The sequence below is a fragment of the Nerophis lumbriciformis genome, linkage group LG21, assembly GCF_033978685.3.
Source record: "Nerophis lumbriciformis linkage group LG21, RoL_Nlum_v2.1, whole genome shotgun sequence".
Classification (NCBI taxonomy): domain Eukaryota; kingdom Metazoa; phylum Chordata; class Actinopteri; order Syngnathiformes; family Syngnathidae; genus Nerophis; species Nerophis lumbriciformis.
Window position 1 is genome coordinate 42,889,552 of NC_084568.2, and position 15,449 is coordinate 42,905,000.

The 15,449-nt window shown below is 36.3% G+C and overlaps 1 long non-coding RNA gene across 1 annotated transcript in view; it reads left to right on the forward strand.

Moving 5' to 3' along the window:
- The first annotated feature begins 322 nt into the window (after window positions 1-322).
- LOC140679688 (uncharacterized) overlaps window positions 323-15,449 on the forward strand; it is a 66,196-nt gene continuing 51,069 nt past the window's right edge. Inside the window, exon 1 of the long non-coding RNA XR_012051060.1 lies at window positions 323-460. This is a non-coding gene — a long non-coding RNA (uncharacterized lncRNA). The remainder of the gene's footprint in view (window positions 461-15,449) is intronic.

A 15,449-nucleotide genomic window follows, 5' to 3' on the forward strand; every position in this document is an offset into this window, starting at 1 on the left:
TTGTGACTTGCAAAACAATGACTTGGTCCCACCTCTGGTTTTTAGTCCCTTCTTAAAACAGTCGACCAATATAATAACTGTGTGCAGTAGGACATGAAAATTGTTTTATGTTGCATTAGAAATAAATAAAATGTAATTTGCTGACACCTGCAGATACACTGATGAAGTTTATTGTTAAAATGTATGTGTGTTTTTTTAGGTACAGGACATACAGGTTTATCCAATATGCATGTGTGTATGTTGCATACTCCGATGCAGCAGGTGGCAGTATGCACCTGTCGAGCCATGTCTGCGCCTCGTCAGGTAAGTAAAAAGAAGAAGAAGAAGATGGAGGATGATTATGTGTGTTTGTCAGCTAGGTGTACTTACTCTTTCACACAGCTTTATCTCAAACTTATGATTCTGGAGCTATACCATTCACATATTGACTCAAATGGCAAAAGGAGACAATTTAACACAAGTAAGTAAATTAAGGTTTTTTATTTGTCTGTGTGTTGGTTAGCTAGCAGGCTACTTAACCATGAATCGATTTAAGTGGACCCCGACTTAAACAAGTGGAAAAACTTATTGGGGTGTTACCATTTAGTGGTCAATTGTACGGAATATGTACTGTACTGTGCAATCTACTAATAAAAGTCAATCAATCCGGGTTTATAGAGAATGTGTTTGGACAAGAAGACCGAACTTGTTTTTATTTGACTGTGCAACGGGATAATTGGTTGAATTACGACTAAAATGTCAAAAAGACCATTTTCCTTTTACAAAAGTAAATCATGAAGGGCCACAATGCGTGCCTGTTTAACTTCCTCTTTAAGGTATGTCAGACATAGACGTGTTATAAGGAGACGCAGCGTTGGCTGCTGTGACGCGAGAAATTGGGCCGCCATCTTGAAGTGGTGGTGAGGAGCCGGCGAGCAGCCTAAACTGACAGTTGACAGGTAGAAAACAAAGATGCTAAACTAACACATACTTGCCAACCTTGAGACCTCCGATTTCGGGAGGTGGGGGTGGGGGGCGTGGTCGGGGGTGGAGCGGGGCGTGGTTAAGAGGGGAGGAGTATATTTACAGCTAGAATTCACCAAGTCAAGTATTTCATACATATATATATATATATATATATATATATATATATATATATTAAGGCTGCAGCTAACGATTATTTTTCTATCGATTAATCTATAGATTATTTTTTTCGGTTAATCTATAGATTATTTTTTCCGATTAATCTATAGATTATTTTTCCTTTTACCGATTATTTTTTTATTTAAAATGAAGATGGAAAAATAAATGTAGGCCAGTTTTTTCAAAAGGCATGGCTTTTATTTACAAAAAAAAAAGTATGGCCAGTCAGTCAACATTGACAACAACATGACAAAATATTCTGTAACAATGTAAACATTTAAAACTTTTAACATTTAACAAAATTAAAAGTAGCTTATTTGCTTTTTAATGTGCAAATATAAAAGTAAACATCCAGTGCAATCTTAATATTCTGCAATAGTATAAGCATTTCAAAAGTAAAAGTATTGCTTATTTGCAAACATGTGCAAAAATAAAGATAAACATCCAATACAAAAAAGTGCAAAACGAAATATTCTGTAACAGTGTAAACATTTCAACAAAAGTAAAAGTATTGCTTATTTTGCTTAATAACACAACAATGATAGTATGATTAAAGTGAAAGTTAATTGTTGGTTTGTACATAGTATATGTAACTATTAATGTTGTAAAAGGTATGCACAACTAATTAACGTTAGCGTTAAAGAGGAGCGCATCTTTGTAAACACTGAACAGGCACGCCGAACGCGCCTCTCAGAGCGAAACAGTGTTTTAGTTTATGAATTTACAACGCAGATACAAATGACACATTCATGTTTTTGTGTAATGATGACAACGTATACTCACGCGGACGATTGACTAGTTGATGGTGATGGCAAGAACGCTGCCGTTGTGCTGCTATGATAGGCCATTTCCGCTCGACACAGTGTGCATACAACAACATTATTAGCAGAGGTGGGTAGAGTAGCCAGAAATTGTACTCAAGTAAGAGTACTGTTACTTTAGAGATTTATTACTCAAGTAAAAGTAAGGAGTAGTCACCCAAATATTTACTTGAGTAAAAGTAAAAAGTATGTTGTGAAAAAACTACTCAAGTACTGAGTAACATACACACACATATCATATATATATATATATATATATGTATATATATATGTGTATATATATATATATACACACACACACACACACACACATATATATATATATATATACATACATTGATATATACAGTATATAATTTATATTTATTTATTTTGCCGTTTTTGTTTGCATGTTAAAGGTGTTTTAATGAATATACATGCATGTTTAACACATATAGATTCCTTTCTTTCATGAAGACAAGAATATAAGTTGGTGTATTACCTGATTCTGATGACTTGCATTGATTGGAATCAGACAGTAGTGATGATAACGTCCACGTTTTCAAATGGAGCAGAAAAAAAGTTCCTCCTTTCTGTCTAATACCACATGAAAGTGGTTGTTATTTGGCATCTTACTTGTCCAGCTTCCATATTCGTTTTTATACACTTTACAAGAAATAAATTGGCGGCAAACTCCGTAGCTTTCTAGCTTGTTTGCGCTGGCTTTCGGAGACTCTTATTTTGAAAGCGCAGGCGCGATGGAGCGGGACTTTTATTGTGAAGACAGGAACTGTGCAGTCAGTCTTTACGGTTGAAATAAAAAAAGGGTCTTTTTTCCTTCACACTTTTGATTGATTGATTGGAACTTTTATTAGTAGATTGCACAGTACAGTACATATTCCGTACAATTGACCACTAAATGGTAACACCCGAAGTTAGCTCGGAGCCAGTCAGGTCATGTGACCCCTGGCTCTGTTTGATTGGTCCAACGTCACCAGTGACTGCATCTGATTGGTGGAACGGAGTGAAACGTCACCAGTAAGGCAGGCACTTTGAAGGTCTGTCTGACAGACCAAAACAAACAAAGCGTGCATTAACAGATCGATAAAAATTAGTAGCGAGTAGCGAGCTGAATGTAGATAAAAGTAGCGGAGTAAAAGTAGCGTTTCTTTTATTGAAATACTCCCACACTTTTGACGACTTTTGGCGTGCTTTTTTCCCCTCGCTCGCACTGCTCGCATCGTTTGCTTTGCGCTCCGCCATGACGGTAGTGTGACGTAAATATGCGACACGTCGACGAACAAAAACGTCCTCGACGTATTTACGTAACCGATGACGTCGACTACGTCGACGCGTCGTTTCAGCCCTAATATATATACATATATATATACATCCTGAAAATAAGCAAACAAAACTGTGTTTGGATAATTGATACTTCAAACTTGCATAAATAAATATTAAGGAATATAACATAACTTGGCTTCTGAGAGCTTCAAAATGTAATGAATAAAATGCTAAAGTTGTTGGTAAACAAGCAATTATTTTAATAATTAAATATGGTCATTTTAAATGAATTATTATGATAATTTAAAATTAATTATTTCAAATATGTTTATTTTAATGTATAATTCTATGGCTGGATGTAATAAGGAGTCAGAAAAAATAAAAGTACAATTAATTTTGATGTTTTTAGCAAAATATAGTAAAAATGTTTTTTTTGTTTTGTTTTTTTAATTAATAAATATATTTATTTTTAGGTAAGATAAACATAATAATACAATTTATCTCTAGTCTGGATGATTTAGTTCTTGTCACCCTGTTGTCCTCCCATCGTGAAAAAAGGCTGTCATCACTCAGGTCCGCATGGAGCTGGAGGGGGCGTGGCCTCCAGCTCCGGCTGAAAATCGGGAGAATATTTGTCCCGGGAGGTTTTCGGGAGAGGCGCTGAATTTCGGGAGTCTCCCGGAAAATTCGGGAGGGTTGGCAAGTATGAACTAACAGTTGACAGGTAGAAAACAAAGATGCTAAGTTGACAGGTTGAAAACAAAGATGCTAAACTGACAGTTGACAGGTAGAAAACAAAGATGCTAAACTGACAGTTGACAGGTAGAAAACAAAGATGCTAAACTGACAGTTGACAGGTAGAAAACAAAGATGCTAAACTGACAGTTGACAGGTAGAAAACAAAGATGCTAAACTGACGGTTGACAGGTAGAAAACAAAGATGCTAAACTGACAGTTGACAGGTAGAAAACAAAGATGCTAAACTGACAGTTGACAGGTAGAAAACAAAGATGCTAAACTGACAGTTGACAGGTAGAAAACAAAGATGCTAAACTGACGGTTGACAGGTAGAAAACAAAGATGCTAAACTGACAGTTGACAGGTAGAAAACAAAGATGCTAAACTGACGGTTGACAGGTAGAAAACAAAGATGCTAAGTTGACAGGTTGAAAACAAAGATGCTAAACTGACAGTTGACAGGTAGAAAACAAAGATGCTAAACTGACAGTTGACAGGTAGAAAACAAAGATGCTAAACTAACAGTTGACAGGTAGAAAACAAAGATGCTAAACTAACAGTTGACAGGTAGAAAACAAAGATGCTAAACTGACAGTTGACAGGTAGAAAACAAAGATGCTAAACTAACAGTTGACAGGTAGAAAACAAAGATGCTAAACTAACAGTTGACAGGTAGAAAACAAAGATGCTAAACCAACACATACTTGCCAACCTTGAGACCTCCGATTTCGGGAGGTGGGGGTGGGGGGCGTGGTCGGGGGTGGAGCGGGGCGTGGTTAAGAGGGGAGGAGTATATTTACAGCTAGAATTCACCAAGTCAAGTATTTCATACATATATATATATATATACATCCTGAAAATAAGCAAACAAAACTGTGTTTTGATAATTGATACTTCAAACTTGCATAAATAAATATTAAGGAATATAACATAACTTGGCTTCTGAGAGCTTCAAAATGTAATGAATAAAATGCTAAAGTTGTTGATAAACAAGCAATTATTTTAATTAAATATGGTCATTTTAAATGAATTATTATGATAATTGAAAATTAATTATTTCAAATATGTTTATTTTAATGTCTAATTCTATGGCTGGATGTAATAGGGAGTCAGAAAAAATAAAAATACAATTAATTTTGATGTTTTTAGCAAAATATAGTAAAAATGTTTTTTTTTGTTTTTTTTAAATTAATAAATATATTTATTTTTAGGTAAGATAAACATAATAATACAATTTATCTCTAGTCTGGATGATTTAGTTCTTGTCACCCTGTTGTCCTCCCATCGTGAAAAAAGGCTGTCATCACTCAGGTGCGCATGGAGCTGGAGGGGGCGTGGCCTCCAGCTCCGGCTGAAAATCGGGAGAATATTTGTCCCGGGAGGTTTTCGGGAGAGGCGCTGAATTTCGGGAGTCTCCCGGAAAATTCGGGAGGGTTGGCAAGTATGAACTAACAGTTGACAGGTAGAAAACAAAGATGCTAAGTTGACAGGTTGAAAACAAAGATGCTAAACTGACAGTCGACAGGTAGAAAACAAAGATGCTAAACTGTCAGTTGACAGGTAGAAAACAAAGATGCTAAACTGACAGTTGACAGGTAGAAAACAAAGATGCTAAACTGACAGTTGACAGGTAGAAAACAAAGATGCTAAACTGACAGTTGACAGGTAGAAAACAAAGATGCTAAACTGACAGTTGACAGGTAGAAAACAAAGATGCTAAACTGACAGTTGACAGGTAGAAAACAAAGATGCTAAGTTGACGGGTTGAAAACAAAGATGCTAAACTGACAGTTGACAGGTAGAAAACAAAGATGCTAAACTGACAGTTGACAGGTAGAAAACAAAGATGCTAAACTAACAGTTGACAGGTAGAAAACAAAGATGCTAAACTGACAGTTGACAGGTAGAAAACAAAGATGCTAAACTGACAGTTGACAGGTAGAAAACAAAGATGCTAAACTGACAGTTGACAGGTAGAAAACAAAGATGCTAAACTGACAGTTGACAGGTAGAAAACAAAGATGCTAAACTGACAGTTGACAGGTAGAAAACAAAGATGCTAAGTTGACGGGTTGAAAACAAAGATGCTAAACTGACAGTTGACAGGTAGAAAACAAAGATGCTAAACTGACAGTTGACAGGTAGAAAACAAAGATGCTAAACTAACAGTTGACAGGTAGAAAACAAAGATGCTAAACTGACAGTTGACAGGTAGAAAACAAAGATGCTAAACTGACAGTTGACAGGTAGAAAACAAAGATGCTAAACTGACAGTTGACAGGTAGAAAACAAAGATGCTAAACTGACAGTTGACAGGTAGAAAACAAAGATGCTAAACTGACAGTCGACAGGTAGAAAACAAAGATGCTAAACTGACGGTTGACAGGTAGAAAACAAAGATGCTAAACTGACGGTTGACAGGTAGAAAACAAAGATGCTAAACTGACAGTTGACAGGTAGAAAACAAAGATGCTAAACTGACAGTTGACTGGTAGAAAACAAAGATGCTAAACTGACGGTTGACAGGTAGAAAACAAAGATGCTAAATTGACAGTTGACAGGTGGAAAACAAAGATGCTAAACTGACGGTTGACAGGTAGAAAACAAAGATGCTAAACTGACAGTTGACTGGTAGAAAACAAAGATGCTAAACTGACAGTTGACAGGTAGAAAACAAAGATGCTAAACTGACAGTTGACAGGTAGAAAACAAAGATGCTAAACTAACAGTTGACAGGTAGAAAACAAAGATGCTAAACTAACAGTTGACAGGTAGAAAACAAAGATGCTAAGTTGACGGGTTGAAAACAAAGATGCTAAACTGACAGTTGACAGGTAGAAAACAAAGATGCTAAACTGACAGTTGACTGGTAGAAAACAAAGATGCTAAACTAACAGTTGACAGGTAGAAAACAAAGATGCTAAACTGACAGTTGACAGGTAGAAAACAAAGATGCTAAACTAACACATACTTGCCAACCTTGAGACCTCCGATTTCGGGAGGTGGGGGTGGGGGGCGTGGTCGGGGATGGAGCGGGGCGTGGTTAAGAGGGGAGCAGTATATTTACAGCTAGAATTCACCAAGTCAAGTATTTCATACATACATATATATATATATCTACATCCTGAAAATAAGCAAACAAAACTGTGTTTGGATAATTGATACTTCAAACTTGCATAAATAAATATTAAGGAATATAACATAACTTGGCTTCTGAGAGCTTCAAAATGTAATGAATAAAATGCTAAAGTTGTTGATAAACAAGCAATTATTTTAATAATTAAATATGGTCATTTTAAATGAATTATTATGATAATTTAAAATTAATTATTTCAAATATGTTTATTTTAATGTATAATTCTATGGCTGGATGTAATAAGGAGTCAGAAAAAATAAAAATAAAAATACAATTAATTTTGATGTTTTTAGCAAAATATAGTAAAAATGTTTTTTTTGTTTTTTTTAAATTAATAAATATATTTATTTTTAGGTAAGATAAACATAATAATACAATTTATCTCTAGTCTGGATGATTTAGTTCTTGTCACTCTGTTGTCCTCCCATCGTGAAAAAAGGCTGTCCTCACTCAGGTCCGCATGGAGCTGGAGGGGGCATGGCCTCCAGCTCCGGCTGAAAATCGGGAGAATATTTGTCCCGGGAGGTTTTCGGGAGAGGCGCTGAATTTCGGGAGTCTCCCGGAAAATTCGGGAGGGTTGGCAAGTATGAACTAACAGTTGACAGGTAGAAAACAAAGATGCTAAGTTGACAGGTTGAAAACAAAGATGCTAAACTGACAGTTGACAGGTAGAAAACAAAGATGCTAAACTGACAGTCGACAGGTAGAAAACAAAGATGCTAAACTGTCAGTTGACAGGTAGAAAACAAAGATGCTAAACTGACAGTTGACAGGTAGAAAACAAAGATGCTAAACTGACAGTTGACAGGTAGAAAACAAAGATGCTAAACTGACGGTTGACAGGTAGAAAACAAAGATGCTAAACTGACAGTTGACAGGTAGAAAACAAAGATGCTAAACTGACAGTTGACAGGTAGAAAACAAAGATGCTAAACTGACAGTCGACAGGTAGAAAACAAAGATGCTAAACTGACGGTCGACAGGTAGAAAACAAAGATGCTAAACTGTCAGTTGACAGGTAGAAAACAGAGATGCTAAACTGACAGTTGACAGGTAGAAAACAAAGATGCTAAACTGACAGTTGACAGGTAGAAAACAAAGATGCTAAACTGACAATTGACGGGTAGAAAACAAAGATGCTAAACTGACAGTCGACAGGTGGAAAACAAAGATGCTAAACTGTCAGTTGACAGGTAGAAAACAAAGATGCTAAACTGACAGTTGACAGGTAGAAAACAAAGATGCTAAACTGACAGTTGACAGGTAGAAAACAAAGATGCTAAACTGACAGTCGACAGGTAGAAAACAAAGATGCTAAACTGACGGTTGACAGGTAGAAAACAAAGATGCTAAACTGACGGTTGACAGGTAGAAAACAAAGATGCTAAACTGACAGTTGACAGGTAGAAAACAAAGATGCTAAACTGACAGTTGACTGGTAGAAAACAAAGATGCTAAACTGACAGTTGACAGGTAGAAAACAAAGATGCTAAACTGACAGTTGACAGGTAGAAAACAAAAATGCTAAGTTGACAGGTTGAAAACAAAGATGCTAAACTGACAGTTGACAGGTAGAAAACAAAGATGCTAAACTGACAGTTGACAGGTAGAAAACAAAGATGCTAAACTAACAGTTGACAGGTAGAAAACAAAGATGCTAAGTTGACGGGTTGAAAACAAAGATGCTAAACTGACAGTTGACAGGTAGAAAACAAAGATGCTAAACTGACAGTTGACAGGTAGAAAACAAAGATGCTAAACTAACAGTTGACAGGTAGAAAACAAAGATGCTAAGTTGACAGGTTGAAAACAAAGATGCTAAACTGACAGTTGACAGGTAGAAAACAAAGATGCTAAACTGACAGTTGACAGGTAGAAAACAAAGATGCTAAACTAACAGTTGACAGGTAGAAAACAAAGATGCTAAACTAACAGTTGACAGGTAGAAAACAAAGATGCTAAGTTGACAGGTTGAAAACAAAGATGCTAAACTGACAGTTGACAGGTAGAAAACAAAGATGCTAAACTGACAGTTGACAGGTAGAAAACAAAGATGCTAAACTAACAGTTGACAGGTAGAAAACAAAGATGCTAAACTGACAGTTGACAGGTAGAAAACAAAGATGCTAAACTAACACATACTTGCCAACCTTGAGACCTCCGATTTCGGGGGGTGGGGGGCGTGGTCGGGGATGGAGCGGGGCGTGGTTAAGAGGGGAGGAGTATATTTACAGCTAGAATTCACCAAGTCAAGTATTTCATACACATACATATATATATATATATATACATCCTGAAAATAAGCAAACAAAACTGTGTTTGGATAATTGATACTTCAAACTTGCATAAATAAATATTAAGGAATATAACATAACTTGGCTTCTGAGAGCTTCAAAATGTAATGAATAAAATGCTGAAGTTGTTGATAAACAAGCAATTATTTTAATTAAATATGGTCATTTTAAATGAATTATTATGATAATTTAAAATTAATTATTTCAAATATGTTTATTTTAATGTATAATTCTATGGCTGGATGTAATAAGGAGTCAGAAAAAATAAAAATACAATTAATTTTGATGTTTTTAGCAAAATATAGTAAAAATGTTTTTTGTTTTTTTTAAATTAATAAATATATTTATTTTTAGGTAAGATAAACATAATAATACAATTTATCTCTAGTCTGGATGATTTAGTTCTTGTCACCCTGTTGTCTGTCCTCCCATCGTGAAAAAAGGCTGTCATCACTCAGGTCCGCATGGAGCTGGAGGGGGCGTGGCCTCCAGCTCCGGCTGAAAATCGGGAGAATATTTGTCCCGGGAGGTTTTCGGGAGAGGCGCTGAATTTCGGGAGTCTCCCGGAAAATTCGGGAGGGTTGGCAAGTATGAACTAACAGTTGACAGGTAGAAAACAAAGATGCTAAGTTGACAGGTTGAAAACAAAGATGCTAAACTGACAGTTGACAGGTAGAAAACAAAGATGCTAAACTGACAGTTGACAGGTAGAAAACAGAGATGCTAAACTGACAGTTGACAGGTAGAAAACAAAGATGCTAAACTGACAATTGACGGGTAGAAAACAAAGATGCTAAACTGACAGTTGACAGGTAGAAAACAAAGATGCTAAACTGACAGTTGACAGGTAGAAAAAAAAGATGCTAAACTGACAGTTGACAGGTAGAAAACGGAGATGCTAAACTGACAGTTGACAAGTAGAAAACAAAGATGCTAAACTGACAGTTGACAGGTAGAAAACAAAGATGCTAAACTGACAGTCGACAGGTAGAAAACAAAAATGCTAAACTGACGGTTGACAGGTAGAAAACAAAGATGCTATACTGACAGTTGACAGGTAGAAAACGGAGATGCTAAACTGACAGTTGACAGGTAGAAAACAAAGATGCTAAACTGACAGTTGACAGGTAGAAAACAAAGATGCTAAACTGACAGTTGACAGGTAGAAAACAAAGATGCTAAACTGACGGTTGACAGGTAGAAAACAAATATGCTAAACTGACAGTTGACAGGTGGAAAACAAAGATGCTAAACTGACGGTTGACAGGTAGAAAACAAAGATGCTAAACTGACAGTTGACAGGTAGAAAACAAAGATGCTAAACTGACAATTGACGGGTAGAAAACTAAGATGCTAAACTGACAGTTGACAGGTAGAAAACAAAGATGCTAAACTGACAGTCGACAGGTGGAAAACAAAGATGCTAAACTGACAGTCGACAGGTAGAAAACAAAGATGCTAAACTGACAGTTGACAGGTAGAAAACAAAGATGCTAAACTGACAGTTGACAAGTAGAAAACAAAGATGGTGTTCAGCGTTTTCCTGCTCAAATGAGCGAACTGTTGAAAATAGGAATCGGGGGATTACTTTTCACTAGAGATGTCCGATAATATCGGTCGATATATGCTTTAAAATGAAATATCGGAAATTATCGGTATCGTAGTTTTTTTGTTTGTTTGTTTGTTTTTAATTAAATCAACATAAAAAACACAAGATACACTTACAATTATTTCACCAGCCCAAAAAAACCTCCCTCCCCCATTTACACTCATTCACACAAAAGGGTTGTTTCTTTCTGTTATTAATATTGTGGTTCCTACATTATATATCAATATATATCAATACAGTCTGCAAGGAATACAGTCCATAATTTTTTTGAAAAGGACCTTATCTTCACCATACCTGGTTGTCCAAATTAGGCATAATAATGTGTTAATTCCACGACTGTATATATCGGTATCAGTTGGTATCGGTAATTAAGAGTTGGACAATATTGGAATATCGGATATCGGCAAAAAAGCCATTATCGGACATCCCTACTTTTCACAAGTAAGATTTAACATTAACGTACTATTGGTTGTATTTTGTGAAAAGAATATTATCACAGAGTTGAGAAGGAGCAAAAATCTTCAATAGTACTGAAGTCGTAGCCGCTAGCAAACGAGTATGACCACAATAGAATTGCTTGTCACTGAAATTAATTACATTTTAAAATGTCATACTTGAATAACATAAAGTTGAAATAAATGATGAAGATAAAGATTGTAAAAGCCAACAGGGGTAAAAGTTAGGACCACAGTCTACGGTGGCTATACAGTATTATACAAGTCTAAATTTAGTCTAGCTTTCCAACCCAATTTTGTGTGGCCCACCTTTGTGAAATGTGTGGGACTTTTATCCAAAGCGACATACATCAAAAATACATTTTAAACAATCACCGTAAACATGATCATTTAAGGGAAGAATGTAATAGAAAATATCAATACAAAGTGTCAAGACAGAATAAACTCTCTGCTGCTGCAGCAACAGAGATACAGTCTATAAGATATATAGATATCTAATGTATTCATACATTGTTTATGTAGCATGTAAATATAACCTCATCATATTGTTTCTTCAATTTAAAAATAGCTGACCCTTCTCTGGGATTATATTCCCAGTTTTGATCTCGGTAGTCTGGTCACTTACAGCATATAAGAATATTCTATTACTGTTAAGCAAACTATGAATAATAAAACATGTGTCCTTTATCATAGCTACACGTATGAGAAAAAAGCGGGTGAAAATCAGTGGTATTCAGTGAGGTAAGATGAATTAAATGTAGGGCTGCAGCTAACGATTATTTTTCTATCGATTAATCTATAGATTATTTTTTTCGATTAATCGGTTAATCTATAGATTATTGTTTCGATTAATCTATAGATTATTTTTCCTTTTACCGATTATTTTTTTAATTTAAAATGAAGAGGAAAAAATAAATGTAGGCCAGTTTTTTCAAAAGGCATGGCTTTTATTTACAAAAAAAAAAGTATGGCCACTCAGTCAACATTGACAACAACATGACAAAATATTCTGTAACAATGTAAACATTTAAAACTTTTAACATTTAACAAAATTAAAAGTAGCTTATTTGCTTTTTAATGTGCAAATATAAAAGTAAACATCCAGTGCAAATCTTAATATTCTGGAATAGTATAAGCATTTCAAAAGTAAAAGTATTGCTTATTTTGCTTTAAAATGTGCAAAAATAAAGATAAACATCCAATACAAAAAAGTGCAAAATGGAAATATTCTGTAACAAGTGTAAACATTTCAACAAAAGTAAAAGTATTGCTTATTTGCTAAAATGTGCAAAAATAAAGCTAAACATCCAATACAAAAAAGTGTACAGTGTAAACATTTCAACAAAAGTAAAAGTATTGCTTATTTTGCTTAATAACACAACAATGATAGTATGATTAAAGTGAAAGTTAATTGTTGGTTTGTACATAGTATATGTAACTGTTAATGTTGTAAAAGGTATTTGCACAACTAATTAACGTTAGCGTTTGTGACACGTCTTGTGCCGTGGGGTTCTTTCAGGACCGACAGACTGAACGCCAGACGGCTTTGCCAGGTTTACAATCTTTTAATTTTACACAAAGTCTTTTCTCTTCCAACTGCGCGGATCGCGCACCTGGGCACGATTGCGGCGTCGCTCCCGGCGCGCCCCGCCTCGCCGCTCGCTGGCCGCCGCCGCCTCTCCACAGCGTTAAAGAGGAGCGCGTCTTTGTAAACACTGAACAGGCACGCCAAACGCGCCTCTCAGAGCAAACAGTGCTTTAGTTTATGAATTTACAACGCAGATACAAATGACACATTCATGTTTTTGTGTAATAATGACAACGTATACGCACGCGGACGATTGACTAGTTGATGGTGATGGCAAGAACGCTGTCAGGGGTTTTCTTTTCAAATGTTCGTTCATAGCCGTTGTGCTGCTATGATAGGCCATTTCCGCTCGACACAGTGTGCATACAACAACATTATTAGGCCGTTTATTGAAATACTCCCACACTTTTGACGACTTTTGGCGTGCTTTTTTCCCCTCGCTCGCATCCTCTGCTTTGCGCTCCGCCATGACAGTAGTGTGACGTAAATATGCGATGCGCCGACGCACAAAAACGGCGTCGACGTATTTACGTAACCGATGACGTCGACTACGTCGACGCGTCGTTTCAGCCTTAATTAAATGCGCTGATAGTTCATTGCTCCTGCCAAATGAATTGCACTGAGTGGAGCGGATCACCACTCCAAGATGGCGGCCCCGCGTCTCGTCAGCGCCAGTATGCAGTAGCAGTCCATGCTGCGTACCCTTAGAACATGTCTATGATGTCAGACTTACAACTTTACCTCTTTTCTTTCTGGAGCCAAGACAATGTTCCCACCTTGACTCAAACAGCAAAAAGACACAATAAATGTGTTTAAAACTAGTAAGTAGACCTATAATGACATATCTGTGCATGTTGGTTTGCTAGAAGGCTACTTCCTGGTTCATGGTAGTGCATGTAGGAAATAGCCTTTTAAAACGATTTATTGTCAATTTCTTCACACTTGCAAGACATAGCTAACAAATACATCATTTCATAATTGACTTACTTGTGACTAGGGCTGCAGCTAACGATTATTTTTCTATCGATTAATCTATAGATAATTTTTTTCGGTTAATCTATAGATTATTTTTTCGATTAATCTATAGATTATTTTTCCTTTTACCGATTTTTTTTTTTATTTAAAATGAAGAGGAAAAAATAAATGTAGGCCAGTTTTTTCAAAAGGCATGGCTTTTATTTACAAAAAAAAAAGTATGGCCACTCAGTCAACATTGCCAACAACATGACAAAATATTCTGTAACAATGTAAACATTTAAAACTTTTAACATTTAACAAAATTAAAAGTAGCTTATTTGCTTTTTAATGTGCAAATATAAAAGTAAACATCCAGTGCAAATCTTAATATTCTGGAATAGTATAAGCATTTCAAAAGTAAAAGTATTGCTTATTTTGCTTTAAAATGTGCAAAAATAAAGATAAACATCCAATACAAAAAAGTGCAAAACGGAAATATTCTGTAACAAGTGTAAACATTTCAACAAAAGTAAAAGTATTGCTTATTTGCTAAAATGTGCAAAAATAAAGCTAAACATCCAATACAAAAAAGTGTACAGTGTAAACATTTCAACAAAAGTAAAAGTATTGCTTATTTTGCTTAATAACACAACAATGATAGTATGATTAAAGTGAAAGTTAATTGTTGGTTTGTACATAGTATATGTAACTGTTAATGTTGTAAAAGGTATTTGCACAACTAATTAACGTTAGCGTTTGTGACACGTCTTGTGCCGTGGGGTTCTTTCAGGACCGACAGACTGAACGCCAGACGGCTTTGCCAGGTTTACAATCTTTTAATTTTACACAAAGTCTTTTCTCTTCCAACTGCGCGGATCGCGCACCTGGGCACGATTGCGGCGTCGCTCCCGGCGCGCCCCGCCTCGCCGCTCGCTGGCCGCCGCCGCCTCTCCACAGCGTTAAAGAGGAGCGCGTCTTTGTAAACACTGAACAGGCACGCCAAACGCGCCTCTCAGAGCGAAACGGTGCTTTAGTTTATGAATTTACAACGCAGATACAAATGACACATTCATGTTTTTGTGTAATAATGACAACGTATACGCACGCGGACGATTGACTTGTTGATGGTGATGGCAAGAACGCTGTCGGGGGTTTTCTTTTCAAATGTTCGTTCATAGCCGTTGTGCTGCTATGATAGGCCATTTCCGCTCGACACAGTGTGCATACAACAACATTATTAGGCCGTTTATTGAAATACTCCCACACTTTTGACGACTTTTGGCGTGCTTTTTTCCCCTCGCTCGCATCGTCTGCTTTGCGCTCCGCCATGACAGTAAAGTAGAGTGACGTAAATATGCGACGCGCCGACGCACAAAAACGGCGTCGACGTATTTACGTAACCGATGACGTCGACTACGTCGACGCGTCGTTTCAGCCTTACTTGTGACTACTCTTTTTGAGTATGA